Source organism: Rhinoderma darwinii, chromosome 5 (genome assembly GCF_050947455.1).
Source record: "Rhinoderma darwinii isolate aRhiDar2 chromosome 5, aRhiDar2.hap1, whole genome shotgun sequence".
In the NCBI taxonomy this organism is placed as follows: domain Eukaryota; kingdom Metazoa; phylum Chordata; class Amphibia; order Anura; family Rhinodermatidae; genus Rhinoderma; species Rhinoderma darwinii.
In genome coordinates, this window is record NC_134691.1 from 282,111,305 (window position 1) to 282,123,984 (window position 12,680).

The window sequence follows — 12,680 nt, forward strand, 5'->3', positions numbered from 1 at the left end:
AAGTTGAAGGAATGTCTCATGAAGCCACAATGAACTGCAGAAAACCTTCTTACACCTCTAATCATGACAGCTATCAGCAGATTACATTCTCTGTTAAAGATTAAGTTATATGTGTAAATTACCAAATGATCAGAACAATATGTGACCTGGGAAAAGTATGAGATAGAAATAACCACAGAAACACCACGATAAAGCTAAAAGGCATAATAACAACTCTGCAGTGCAATGTACTTTTATCCCACAGACTTTACATTCAACCTTCTAAAGAACTCATCTATCATTTACTCTTGGAATTCTGTATTATAAAATTTATTCAAGGACTCTGTATGACCGCCAGCCTTTACACGGTATTGGGGTTATGTATATAGATGTGGGATAAGGAGAAGGGGGGAAATAGAGAGGATTAAAAATATGCCATATATTATATCTGTTTTGTATTATACATGCTTGTACATGATTAAGCTACTTGACATTTGGAAAATTATCTGTCCCATATACCTTGTATTTTGTGAATAATGTATTCGATATTTGGTACAATTTCTATTTTATATACTATCTAATTTGGAATTTTGTGACGGTGCCTGGGGGGAGGGTTTGGGATAGGGTTTGTTTAGTATGTTTTGTACTATATAATTTTGAAACTGCAATAAAAAAATTATTTGATTTAAAAAAAAAAAGATTAAGTTATATGTGTAAATTACCAAATGATCAGAACAATATGTGACCTGGGAAAAGTATGAGATAGAAATAACCACAGAAACACCACGATAAAGCTAAAAGGCATAATAACAACTCTGCAGTGCAATGTACTTTTATCCCACAGACTTTACATTCAACCTTCTAAAGAACTCATCTATCATTTACTGTTGGAATTCTGTAATTTATATGATAAAATATACAAATATGATGTTGCTCAACCCAAATAAATATTTTTATATATATATATATATATATATATATATATATATATATATATATTTAATTTTTTTCTTAATATTTATTCTTTTATTTATTTAATTTTTTTAAAAAACAGACTGGAGGCAGGATATGTGATAAGATTTAAAAATAAGTAATATTCACCAGGTAAATCCCCGACTTTTCAGATTGCCGATGCTCCGGTAGTATCCGCAGGTTTTCTAACTTTTACAAAAAGTGATGATGGCCCGTTCCATTCATGTGACATCTGCAGCCAATCACTGGCCTCAGCAGTGATGCTGGCAAGAACAGCGCCTCCCCACTGAGGCCAGTGATTGGCTGCAGAGGTCACATGGATAGCCTCTGATGTCATTACTTCTTGTCAAAGTCAACAGACCAGTTGTATGGTGCCTCCATATTATGTAGGCATTCCTCTGTAAAATTGTAACTGATGGAATAATCCATAAGAATTTAACTGAAAGAAAAACTCTTAATGCCTCTTTATAAAATCGGAGGCAAATGTATGTACAGTATAGCACCATAGACATTTGCGGGTGCCATATTACGGCTCTATACAACTTGGAGCATAGTCAGGTTTTCATTATTTACTAAAGACAGACTTTATATTATATTTTCTTACCGCTTTTTGCTCCTGGGCCCTGTTCACTTTTGACTGCCACTGCACACTGGGTCTTGACCCCTGCAAGCTAAACTGCCTGGACTCCAGACTGATACATTGTTGCAAACTATAAGGGCACGGCCAGACGTAGCGGAATAGCTGTAGAATTCCGCTGCGGACAGTCCGCAGTGGAAATCTCCAGCGGTCGTTTTTTACAGTTGTTTCAATACATTTTCTGGCAAGTTAGTTCAGACGATGCGGAAAACTCCGCTGCGGACCATAGGCTGTGGTGTGGGAATTTTTCCCTCCCCAGCATGCACTGACTGTGGAGGAGAAGAAGCGGAATTTCACTGCGGATTTCAGCCTTTGCAATGCAAAAACTGAAATCTGTGGCAAGCCCGCTGTGATTTCTGCAACGTCTGAATTACCTGTCAAATATTCAAATGTTGGTGCAGATTCATTGCATAAATGCCCCAAATCTGCACCAACATTTGCAGCGGAAAAACTCTGCCACGTGTGACCGTGCCCTAAATGAGATTTGTGCTTTTGTTGCTGATTTATTATATTTGGCTCACAGAACTTTGCCCAGACTGGATACAAATATATGCACTTCTGAATGTTCTAATTTACTGACAGAAAACGCATATGTTGAAAATGGCAAAGAATTTAAACATAAATTACAGATGTAGAACTTTTAATGTATACAGTGATTAAGCTTTCTTAACATAAGCCTGGAAATCCCTTTTAATTACATGCAAACAAAAAAGGTAATTTATTTCTAAAACAAAAGTATGTAGAAATTGTATTGTATTTATTATTATGTTATTTTCCTTGTCATTAAATGTAACAATTTTTACAAAAATTTGTCCCATTTAGAATTTTATTTTTTCAATTTCTGTAAAAATAATGTAGTGTCATTTTTCTATATTGTATTACTTAAGTGGTTGCAGTCATCTGTTAGGACACACCACGTAAAGGCTTTATTCTTGAACAGCCCTTTATGAGGTCTTCTGCTGTTAGTATATGTTAGGTCTCATGCCAGGGCTGGTGGGGAAGTGTAAGGAGAGCCCTGACTCAGATCTGATTTTTCTTGCAGCCTGCTGTGGCTTTGTGCAGCTGTCAATCACACCCATCGGCACAACCGCTGAGCACCACATGGTGACAATGACGTACATGTATATTGAATTAAGAAGGTAAGAAGAGCCTCATGATTATTTGTAAGAGTTATTAATAAACAGAAGGTATGGGGTTAATTTGATCCAGGAAACATATCCAACTAGAAAATTGGAAATAATTTTTTGGGGGTTTGAAATGCTTTCCTAAAAAGAGATTTGAGAAATTGAACTTAACTTAGTAGATATTGGTCTGTAAACAGTCTATGTAGTTAAAGTGTAACTAAACGTTTGACAAACTTCTCACATGTCATATTGACATGTCAGAAGTTTTGATTGGTGGGGGTCCGAGCACTGAGACCCCCACCAATCGCTCAAACAAAGAAGTAGAAGTGCTCATGTGAGCGCTCAGCCACTTAGTTTCTGTTTGGCTTTTTCGGGAAAGCCGATGTATTGGAGTAGGGACTCATAGACTTTCTATTGAGCCCGTACTCCAATACATTGATTTCCGGAAAAAGCCAAACAGAGAGGAAGCGGCTAAGCATTTACACGAGCGCTTATGCAGCTTCATTTGAGTGATTGGTGGGGGTTTCAGTTTTTGTGCCCCACCAATCAAAACTTCTGACATGTCACTATGACATGTCAGAAGTTTGTTAAACGTTTAGTTACCATTTAAGTTTCTTATTTTGGAGTTTTTTTGGCTACAAATTCAAAATTTAACCTTTAAACAACGTGGTGATTATTATGTAAACTTATGTTATTTTAAAAGTGAAATCTGTATTTTATGTATTTTTTAAGAAATGTCTATTATCATTTCAAAGGTGAAAGGATAAATAAGAAAATCGATGTACAGTTCTTTTTGTAGATGACGGCATAGGATACGTAAAAGCTTAATAAATATAATGTCACGCAATTGTCACAAAGTTGTGCTGGATCTAGATCTCTGAAGAGATTTCTGATTACATGAACATGTTTAAAGTTAGAATTTGTCATTATTAATATGTAGAATTACCATTTTTTAAAAAAATTTACTTTAACAAGTGTAGCCATGATTTCCCTGCTTCATAACTATTAGGGTATGTGCACACGAGAAGTGCCTTTTATGTCTGAAATGACAGACTGTTTTCAGGAGAAAACAGCTGCGTCGTTTCAGACGTAAAAGCTCCTCCTCGTACTTTGCGAGGCGTCTGTGACGCTCGTAAATCTTGAGCTGCTCTTCATTGACTTCAATGAAGAACGGCTCAAATTACGTTGCAAAGAAGTGCCCTGCACTTCTTTGCCGAGGCAGTCAATTTACGCGTCGTCGTTTGACAGCTGTCAAACGACGACGCGTAAATTACAGGTTGTCTGCACAGTACGTCGGCAAACCCATTCAGATGAATGGGCAGATGTTTGTCGACGTATTGTAGCCCTATTTTCAGACATAAAACGAGGCATAATACGCCTCGTTTACGTCTGAAAATAGGTCGTGTGAACCCAGCCTTAAAATGCTCCTACAACCTCTATTTGTTATATTTAGCATTACACAGTTCATGTAAAAATAAGAAAAACGTCCATAAACTTTATAGTTAAAATGATGTTATTGCTTTTAAATTTCATGACCGATAGCTAATACATTGGACGTTGTTTTTAAAAAGTTTGGTGCTAATTTTATAGAAGAGTGTCTTTTATTTTTTTTGTTATAATTTGCACACAAAAAAAGAACTACATAGGTGTCCAGCATTAATTTTTTAGTTAAATTAATACAGTATATCTTCAATAAATCTTGTATCTAAAACATTTTCCATAAAGAAGCCTTATCAACATTTTATCAGATTTCCATCCAGAAATGCTAAATTTCTTTGGACAATCAAATAAACAATCATTGGGGCAAAATATTCTCATGTATTTCAAATTCCTTTAATGTAAGAAAAGTGTAGATAAGTGAGAATGAAATAGTGTTACTGGATTAGAGTAATTTATCAGATGCAGAAACTCTTTTTTATTAAGGATATGTAGACTTCTACCTGTCTATATGTCGTAACTGGGACATCACATCTCTGTTGTAAATCATGAAACTAATTTCAAGACCATATAGTCATAGAAAATAAATTTGCAACAAGAGGAAAACCAAAGAGATACCAGATATCCATGACATTGCAACTGACTTGCACACCGGGTCGCTGGGTTAAAATCCTGACAACTCTTAAAATATTTTGCTCAGGAATTATAAAATATGTTGTTCCAGAATGTGTAATTTTGACTCTGTTATACTTCGTTCACATCTGCGTCGGAGCTTCCGTTCATTGGTTCCGTTAGACCTTTCCGTCAGGGGAACCCATGAATGGAAAGCATAGCTTCCGTTTGCATTACCATTGATTTTAATGGTAATGCTTCCATTGCAAATGGTTTGCGTTTGTCTCCGTTTCATAAGGTTTTTGTTTTTTGGCAGAATCGATAGCGTAGTCAACTGCGCTATTGTTTCCGCAAAAAAAACCAAACATTGATATCAGTGGTACTGCAAATGAAAGCTATGGTTTCCGTTTGGTTTCCGTTCATGGGTTCTCCTGACGGAAAGGTCTAATGGAACCCATGAACGGAAGCCCGATGCAGATGTGAACGAAGGCTTTACACTTGCATTATGTGGTTTTTATAAGGCATTCTGAAAAAGCAATTTATTTATTATCCAGCACTTACCTCTGTTTACTTTCTATTTCGGCCTGTCTCAGGATTTTTAGTTCTTCCATACTTGATCTGCTTGTGTATGTTTTCACTAGATTTTGTATTCATTAATACACTTTTTGAAAAAGCACCCTGCACCAATCTTTTTGCCTTCAAAACCATCGGGTTTCTCAATGGAAATATGGTGGACCCTGTCATGTTACAAAAATGTATTTGTTGTTGCTGTTATGGCTCTATTGTAAATGGACCTAGTATTCTTTTGATTCCCTCTCAGAATATCCCACTAATGTCTCCAGTGTTGGTGGTGACCTACACCCTGTAGCTCAGTCCCACCTCCAGCATGCTCCTGTACAAGATGGCAAAGTTGGAGTGATTCCTAATATCGTGCAAGCCAGTAAATAAGAATCTGTATACTAGAAGTGTCTTCTTCTCACTAGCACTGGACACATTAGGTGGATGTTCGGAGAGGGAACCAAAAGTACACCAGGGGGTACCGCAACAAGTATGTAACAGTAATATTAGCACAGGAACTGAAGAAGTATTCCGTGTTGCGTGATTTAACAGGGAAGTGTAAGATCTAAATGTGGGACAATCTCTTTAACCCTTTAAAGACCAGGCCTATTTTCTCATTTTCACAATCCGAGAATTAGAGCTTTTTAAGTTTTCCATCGATATAGCCGTATGAGGCCTTGTTTTTTGCAGGATGAGTTGTATTTTCAATGGCATCATTTTTGGGTGCATATATTGTATTGATTAACTTTTATTAACTTTTTTTAGGGAGGGAATTGAAAAAAAACGCTATTCCAGCCTTGTTTTTCGTGTTTTAAATTTACGCCATTCACAATGAGGCCTAAACCTTTATTTTATTGATTGGCATGATTACAGAGATAACACATATGTATATTTTTTTTACGTTTTACTAGGTTTGCACAATAAATAACCTTTGAACCCTTAATGCACCTTGACGTAAGTGCACATCAAGGTGCAGTGGGAGAAGCATGGAGCGCGCTCATGCGCTGAGCGCGGGCAATATGCTGCGGGTGTCAGCTGTGTATTACAACTGACACCGGTCACTGACAACCAGGAACAGCGATCGCGTTATGGCTGTTCCTGGCCATTTAACCTCTCAAATTCTGCAGTTGTAGGGAGAGGGACGGCCTCCTCTGACATCTCATTGGCGCCCCCATAATGCCATCGTGGGGTGCCGATAGTTGCCGATAGTTGTCGTGGCAGCCCAGGGGCTAATGAAGGGCCTAATGAAGGCGCCCCGGACTGCCTTCGCTCTGCCTCTTAAAAGTGACTGCATCCGCTCTGCCTCTGTTAAGCCCTGCCTGTTTTTGGGGGAAATGGAGAAAAAAGCGATTTCGCAGTTTTTTTGCATTTTTTTTTTTGTACGGCGTTAACCATGCGGTTGAATTAACGTGTCAACTTTATTTTTCGAGTTGTTATGATCATGGCGATACCATATATGTGTACTTTATGGTTTTTGTTATGTGTACTTCAAGTTTTTTTTACACTTTTACTAAATAAAACCACATTTTATGGAAACAACTGTTATATTTATTTTTACTGTTCACCTTTTTTTACAAAAACTTTATTTTTAATATTTTTTTTTAGTCCGACAAGGGTACATTACCATGCCATCTTCTGATTGCTTATATAATGCTTTGGTTTACTTGGTATACCAAAGCATTATTGCCTGTCAGTGTAAATCTGTCAGGCAATTTATTAGGCCAGGCCTCTGGCATGGCCTAACAGGCATATAGCCAGGGCAGGCCTGGAGGACTTTGTTAGGCCCCCAGCTACCATGGCAACCCGTCGGTGGCCGGCGATTCTGTTTGTGGGCCGCCGATGGGTGACAGAAGGAGCCTCTTCCTTCTGTCAAAAGATTTAAATGCCGCGGTCGCTTTTGACCACAGCATTTAAGGGGATAAACTAAGGTTTCTTAAATCTCAGCCATTGCAGCGGGAGCCCGGCCGTCAGTCACGGCCGGGGTCTTGTGGTAATGGTGCGTGCACAGCTTCTCTGCTGACATGATCACTATCACGTACATGCATGTCATAATGCGGGAAGGTGACGCTTCCCATGACGTGCATGTACATGAAAATGCAGGAAGGGGTAAAGGAGAAGATATCCACTCTTTGGACATCTCTTTTAGTCATGAATTTCCAATGGAATCCCAATTCTAAAGAGTCTTCTTTTATAACTCTACATTGTGCCTTTCTTCTCTGTTATTCCTTTTAAAATGTATGAAAACATTGATAACCATTACCGTTGTCAATAAGGAGTGTCTTTACACTGTCTGGCACTGTCAAATCAGTGCTGACAGTGTCAGGGTTTGTAGGGACTCTTCCTATTGACAAGGGGACTGGAAACACCCAGTTATTCAATTAGTAATATATTTTCAGGTGGAATAACAGGGGAATAGCACAATGCAGGGTTCTAAGAAAAGATGCTTCAGATATATGATTTCATGGGGAATACAAATTTTCCCTAAAACAGACATGACATGAGAGCTATCAGGATTTCTTTAAAGCATTGAGTCTGTGTGGATAGGTCTCTACCGGCTGTGTACATGAGTACATCTCAACTTTTTCCTATTCTTCCTTATACAATTTTCAAGCTCTGTCAAGTTGCAAGTAGACCAGGAGAGAACAGATAATTCTAAGTCTAGACACAAATTTTCTATTGCATAGGGGTCTGGTCTCCAACTTGGCCACTTAATAACATTTACATTGTTAAACTATTTAAAGAGGCTCTGTCACCAGATTTTGCAACCCCTATCTGCTATTGCAGCAGATAGGCACTGCAATGTAGATTACAGTAACGTTTTTATTTTTAAAAAACGAGCATTTTTGGCCAAGTTATGACCATTTTTGTAGTTATGCAAATGAGGCTTGCAAAAGTCCAAGTGGGTGTGTTTAAAAGTAAAAGTCCAACTGGGCGTGTATTATGTGCGTACATCGGGGCGTTTTTAATACTTTTACTAGCTGGGCGTTCTGACGAGATGTATCATCCACTTCTCTTCAGAACGCCCAGGTAAGTCGATGTAGCTACTTACCTGCAAACGCTGATGCTGCTGCAGAATCAACTGTAGCCTCTGGTGCCGATGTGTCCTCGCTCGTCTGACACGATGCAGGACCTGTGAGTGACGTCACAGCGTGATCTGGCTGAAGCTGGGCGTTCTGAAGAGAAGTGGATGATACATCTCGTCAGAACGCCCAGCTAGTAAAAGTATTAAAAACGCCCCGATGTACGCACATAATACACGCCCACTTGGACTTTTACTTTTAAACACACCCACTTGGACTTTTGCAAGCCTCATTTGCATAACTACAAAAATGGTCATAACTTGGCCAAAAATGCTCGTTTTTTAAAAATAAAAACGTTACTGTAATCTACATTGCAGCGCCGATCTGCTGCAATAGCAGATAGGGGTTGCAAAATCTGGTGACAGTGCCTCTTTAAGGTTGGCTTCATTGTCTTGCTGGAAAATAAATGTTCTCCCAAGCGGCAGATGACTTGAACACTGTACAGGTTTTGGAACAGAGTTTCCCTGTATGTTGATTATTTCGTTTTACTCTCTACCTTTATAAACCTTTCATGACCTACTGCAAATAAGCATCCCCACAGCATTATGCTGTCACCACTAAGTTAAAGAGGTTGTGTGATATTAGAAAAAGAGTCTGCTTTTTTTCTAGAAATAGTGTGAAGTGAATCGCTGCAAGGCTTGTGGTGTTAATAGGCAGAATAGGGCTCCTGTACGGGAACAGTATGTGGGCATCATGCCCTTTCAACAACTCATTTGTCAGGACCCCGATGATCATTCATAGAGCGCCTCTTTTTTGGCTCTTTTATAAATGGTTAACCGATGTGCCAGGTTTTTTGGTACATACCACAAGAGAATGATTAACACTATTTCTTACATGAAATGTGGAAGACTCTATGAAGACTCGCAGTTTCTTGGTGGTGGGCCCCCTTGCCTAGAGTGCCATTGTGCAGCTGGGAAGACTGCATATATGGTATGTTGTCCATTGCTATATACTGTGGCCCACATTGCCTAAGTATCTTATACTCTAGTATCTTATGCCAGTCTAAGTAATGGAGATGCAGGTTAGAGAGATTTGTACTACATTTATGAAAAGACATAAAGTCAGAAAATACAATTAATGTCTGCTAATAGCAGCTGTATATTTGCATACATTTTCCACCATTTTCACTTAGTTTAATAAATGTGAATTAAACTATGTGTCCTTTGAGATCACATCTACTTTTCTTGTCACTTCTCAAATTTTGTGAGTGACAATCTACAGTAAATTTGTTGCACATTACAATTAGCGCCTTTTTTGGGCAGTTTACACCTAAAACTAGTGTAAATCACTAGGTAAATGCGGGCCATTGTTTTCATTTATAAACTGTATTCTATTCTGTTGATGACCCAGGAGTGTTTGTCGTTATTGCAAGGCTGTGTTATACCTAGATCATTTCACATTTGTGTTGCCTTAATTTCTATACTTTGTTTAATACTGATGATGCCACTTAGCCTGTGTCTTCATTTAGCTGTGTTCAATTTTGAGGATGTCACGATAGACTATGAATTCAGTTATACTTTGTTTTCTATTGTGATGATGTCTTAATAGTATGTGTCTCTATTCCTAAGCGATGTTTTATTGTGATGATGTCACAATGTCCTGTGTTTAATTTTGATAAATTTATGGTTGACCGTGTCTTTATGTATGTGCTGTGTTCTATTGTATCTATTGATGCTGTCACAACAGAGTTTGTCTTGATTACTAGGCTGTGTTCTATTATGATTTTGTCACATTAGTGTCTTCTTTATTCCTAGGGTGTGTTCTATATGAAATATTTCCCAATAATTTTTGTGTTTATGCCTAGGCTGTTTTCTATTGTGTCGAAGATATAATAGCTTTTGTTTTTATTGCTAGGCTGTGTTCTATTGTGAAGATGTTTCATTAGCATGTGTGTTTATTCATAAGCTATGTTCAACTGTGATGATGTAATGTAAAAACTGTCCTATTGTGATAATTTCACAGTAGACTGTGTCTTTATGTATAAGCAGTGTTCTATATTAATTATCTCACAATTGTGTTTATTCTTTATTCCAAGGATATGTTTACATTTATTGATGTCCCTACAGAACTTATATTGACTTAAAATGTCGTCTCACATGGCCCGCCCTGGGCGGTGTAATGAGCGCCAATTAACGAGACAGCTCTTTGATCGGCGCTTCTTTGCTCCTTTCACAAGGAGCTAGTATGGGGATGAGCACTCTTTACTCCGATCGCTTGTCCTCATACATTATTATCATGTCGGCAGCACATCTCCCTGTTAACACAGGGAAATTTGCTGCCGTCAATGATAATATTTTACTTTTTTAAAATGATATGCTGCCCTGTTTACACAGGGCAATTATCGGCAACGAGTGTTCTGTGAACGATCGTTTGTACAATAATTGGCCCGTGTAAAAGGGCCTTTATTCTGCATTCTGCTTTGATGATGTCCCAATTGTGTTTGTCTTTATTCCTAAGCCTGTAGTCCTTATTTTATTATGTCACAATAGTGTTTGTGTTTATTCCTAGGCTGTGTTTAATTATGATATCATAAGTGTTTGCATTTATTACTAGGCTATGTTCTAGTGTAGTGATGTGATAATAGTAATTGTCTTTATTCCTGGACAATATTCTATATTTTATTTCACAATATTGTTTGTCTCTTTTTCCTATGCTGTCTAGGCTGTATTCTATTATAATAATGTAATATTGTCTGTGTTTATGCTGTGTTCTTGTGTGTCTATGTTATAATAGCGATTCCTTTTATTGCTAGGCTGTGTTCTATTATCATGATGTCACAATAGTAAGGTTCTGTCCACATCTGCGTTGGGGTCCCGTTCTGACGTTCCGTCTGAGCTTTCTGTCAGAACGGGAACCTGAACAGACACAAACTGACACAGACGGAATCCAGAGGTTTCCGTTTCCATCACCATTGATTTCAATGGTGACGGATCCGGTGCCCATGGTTTCCGTTTGTCTCTGTTGTGCACTGGACCCATCGTTTTGCCGGAAGCAATAGCTCGAGGTCAGAGGTGGGATATGTCATAAAAGTCCTTCATGGGAAAACCCCTATAAAAGCTGCAGTCGCTATTGACCGCAGGATTTAACTAGTTAAATGGCCAGGAACAGCACGATCGCTGTTCCTGGCCATTAGAGCAGCGTGTCTGCTGCAAAACACAGCTGACACCTGCAGTATATTGAGCCCGTTCCAAACATCACCCCCCCCCCCCCCGCTCCATGATGTGCCGGCGTGTTATGGTTCGGGAAGAGGTTAATTAAGGAAGCGGTCATGGGATCTGGCGCAGTAGGGTCCCTTGACTGCCGACTATAAGAAGCAGGGAGTTTTAAGCAAGATTTATTCTTGCTAAAACTGCATCTTATACACTACCGTTCAAAAGTTTAGAGTCACTTAGAAATTTCCTTATTTTTGCAAGAAAAGCACAGTTTTTTTCAATGAAGATAACATTAAATTAATCAGAAATACACTCTATACATTGTTAATGTGCTAAATGACTATTCTAGCTGCAAAAATCTGGTTTTTAATGCAATCTCTACATAGGCCATTTCCAGCAACCATCACTTCAGTGTTCTAATGGTACATTGTGTTTGCTAACTGTGTTAGAAGGCTAATGGATGATTAGAAAACACTTGAAAACCCTTGTGCAATTATGTTAGCACCGCTGTAAAAAGTTTTGCTGTGTAGAGGAGCTATAAAACTGACCTTCCTTTGAGCTAGTTGAGAATCTGGAGCATTACATTTGTGGGTTCGATTAAACTCTCAAAATGGCTAGAAAAAGAGAGCTTTCATGTGAAACTCGACAGTCTATTCTTGTTCTTAGAAATGAAGGCTATTCCATGCGAGAAATTGCCAAGAAACTGAAGATTTCCTACAACGGTGTGTACTACTCCCTTCAGAGGACAGCACAAACAGGCTCTAACCAGAGTAGAAAGAGAAGTGGGAGGCCCTGCTGCACAACTGAGCAACAAGACAAGTACATTAGAGTCTCTAGTTTGAGAAATAGACGCCTCACAGGTCCTCAACTGGCAGCTTCATTAAATAGTACCCGCAAAACGCCAGTGTCAACGTCTACAGTGAAGAGGCGACTCCGGGATGCTGGCCTTCAGGGCAGAGTGGCAAAGAAAAAGCCATATCTGCAACTGGCTAATAAAAGGAAAAGATTAATATGGGCAAAAGCACACAGACATTGGACAGAGAAAGATTGGAAAAAAGTGTTATGGACAGACGAATCGAAGATTGTGGTGTTTTGGATCACACAGAAGAACATTTGTGAGACGCAGAAC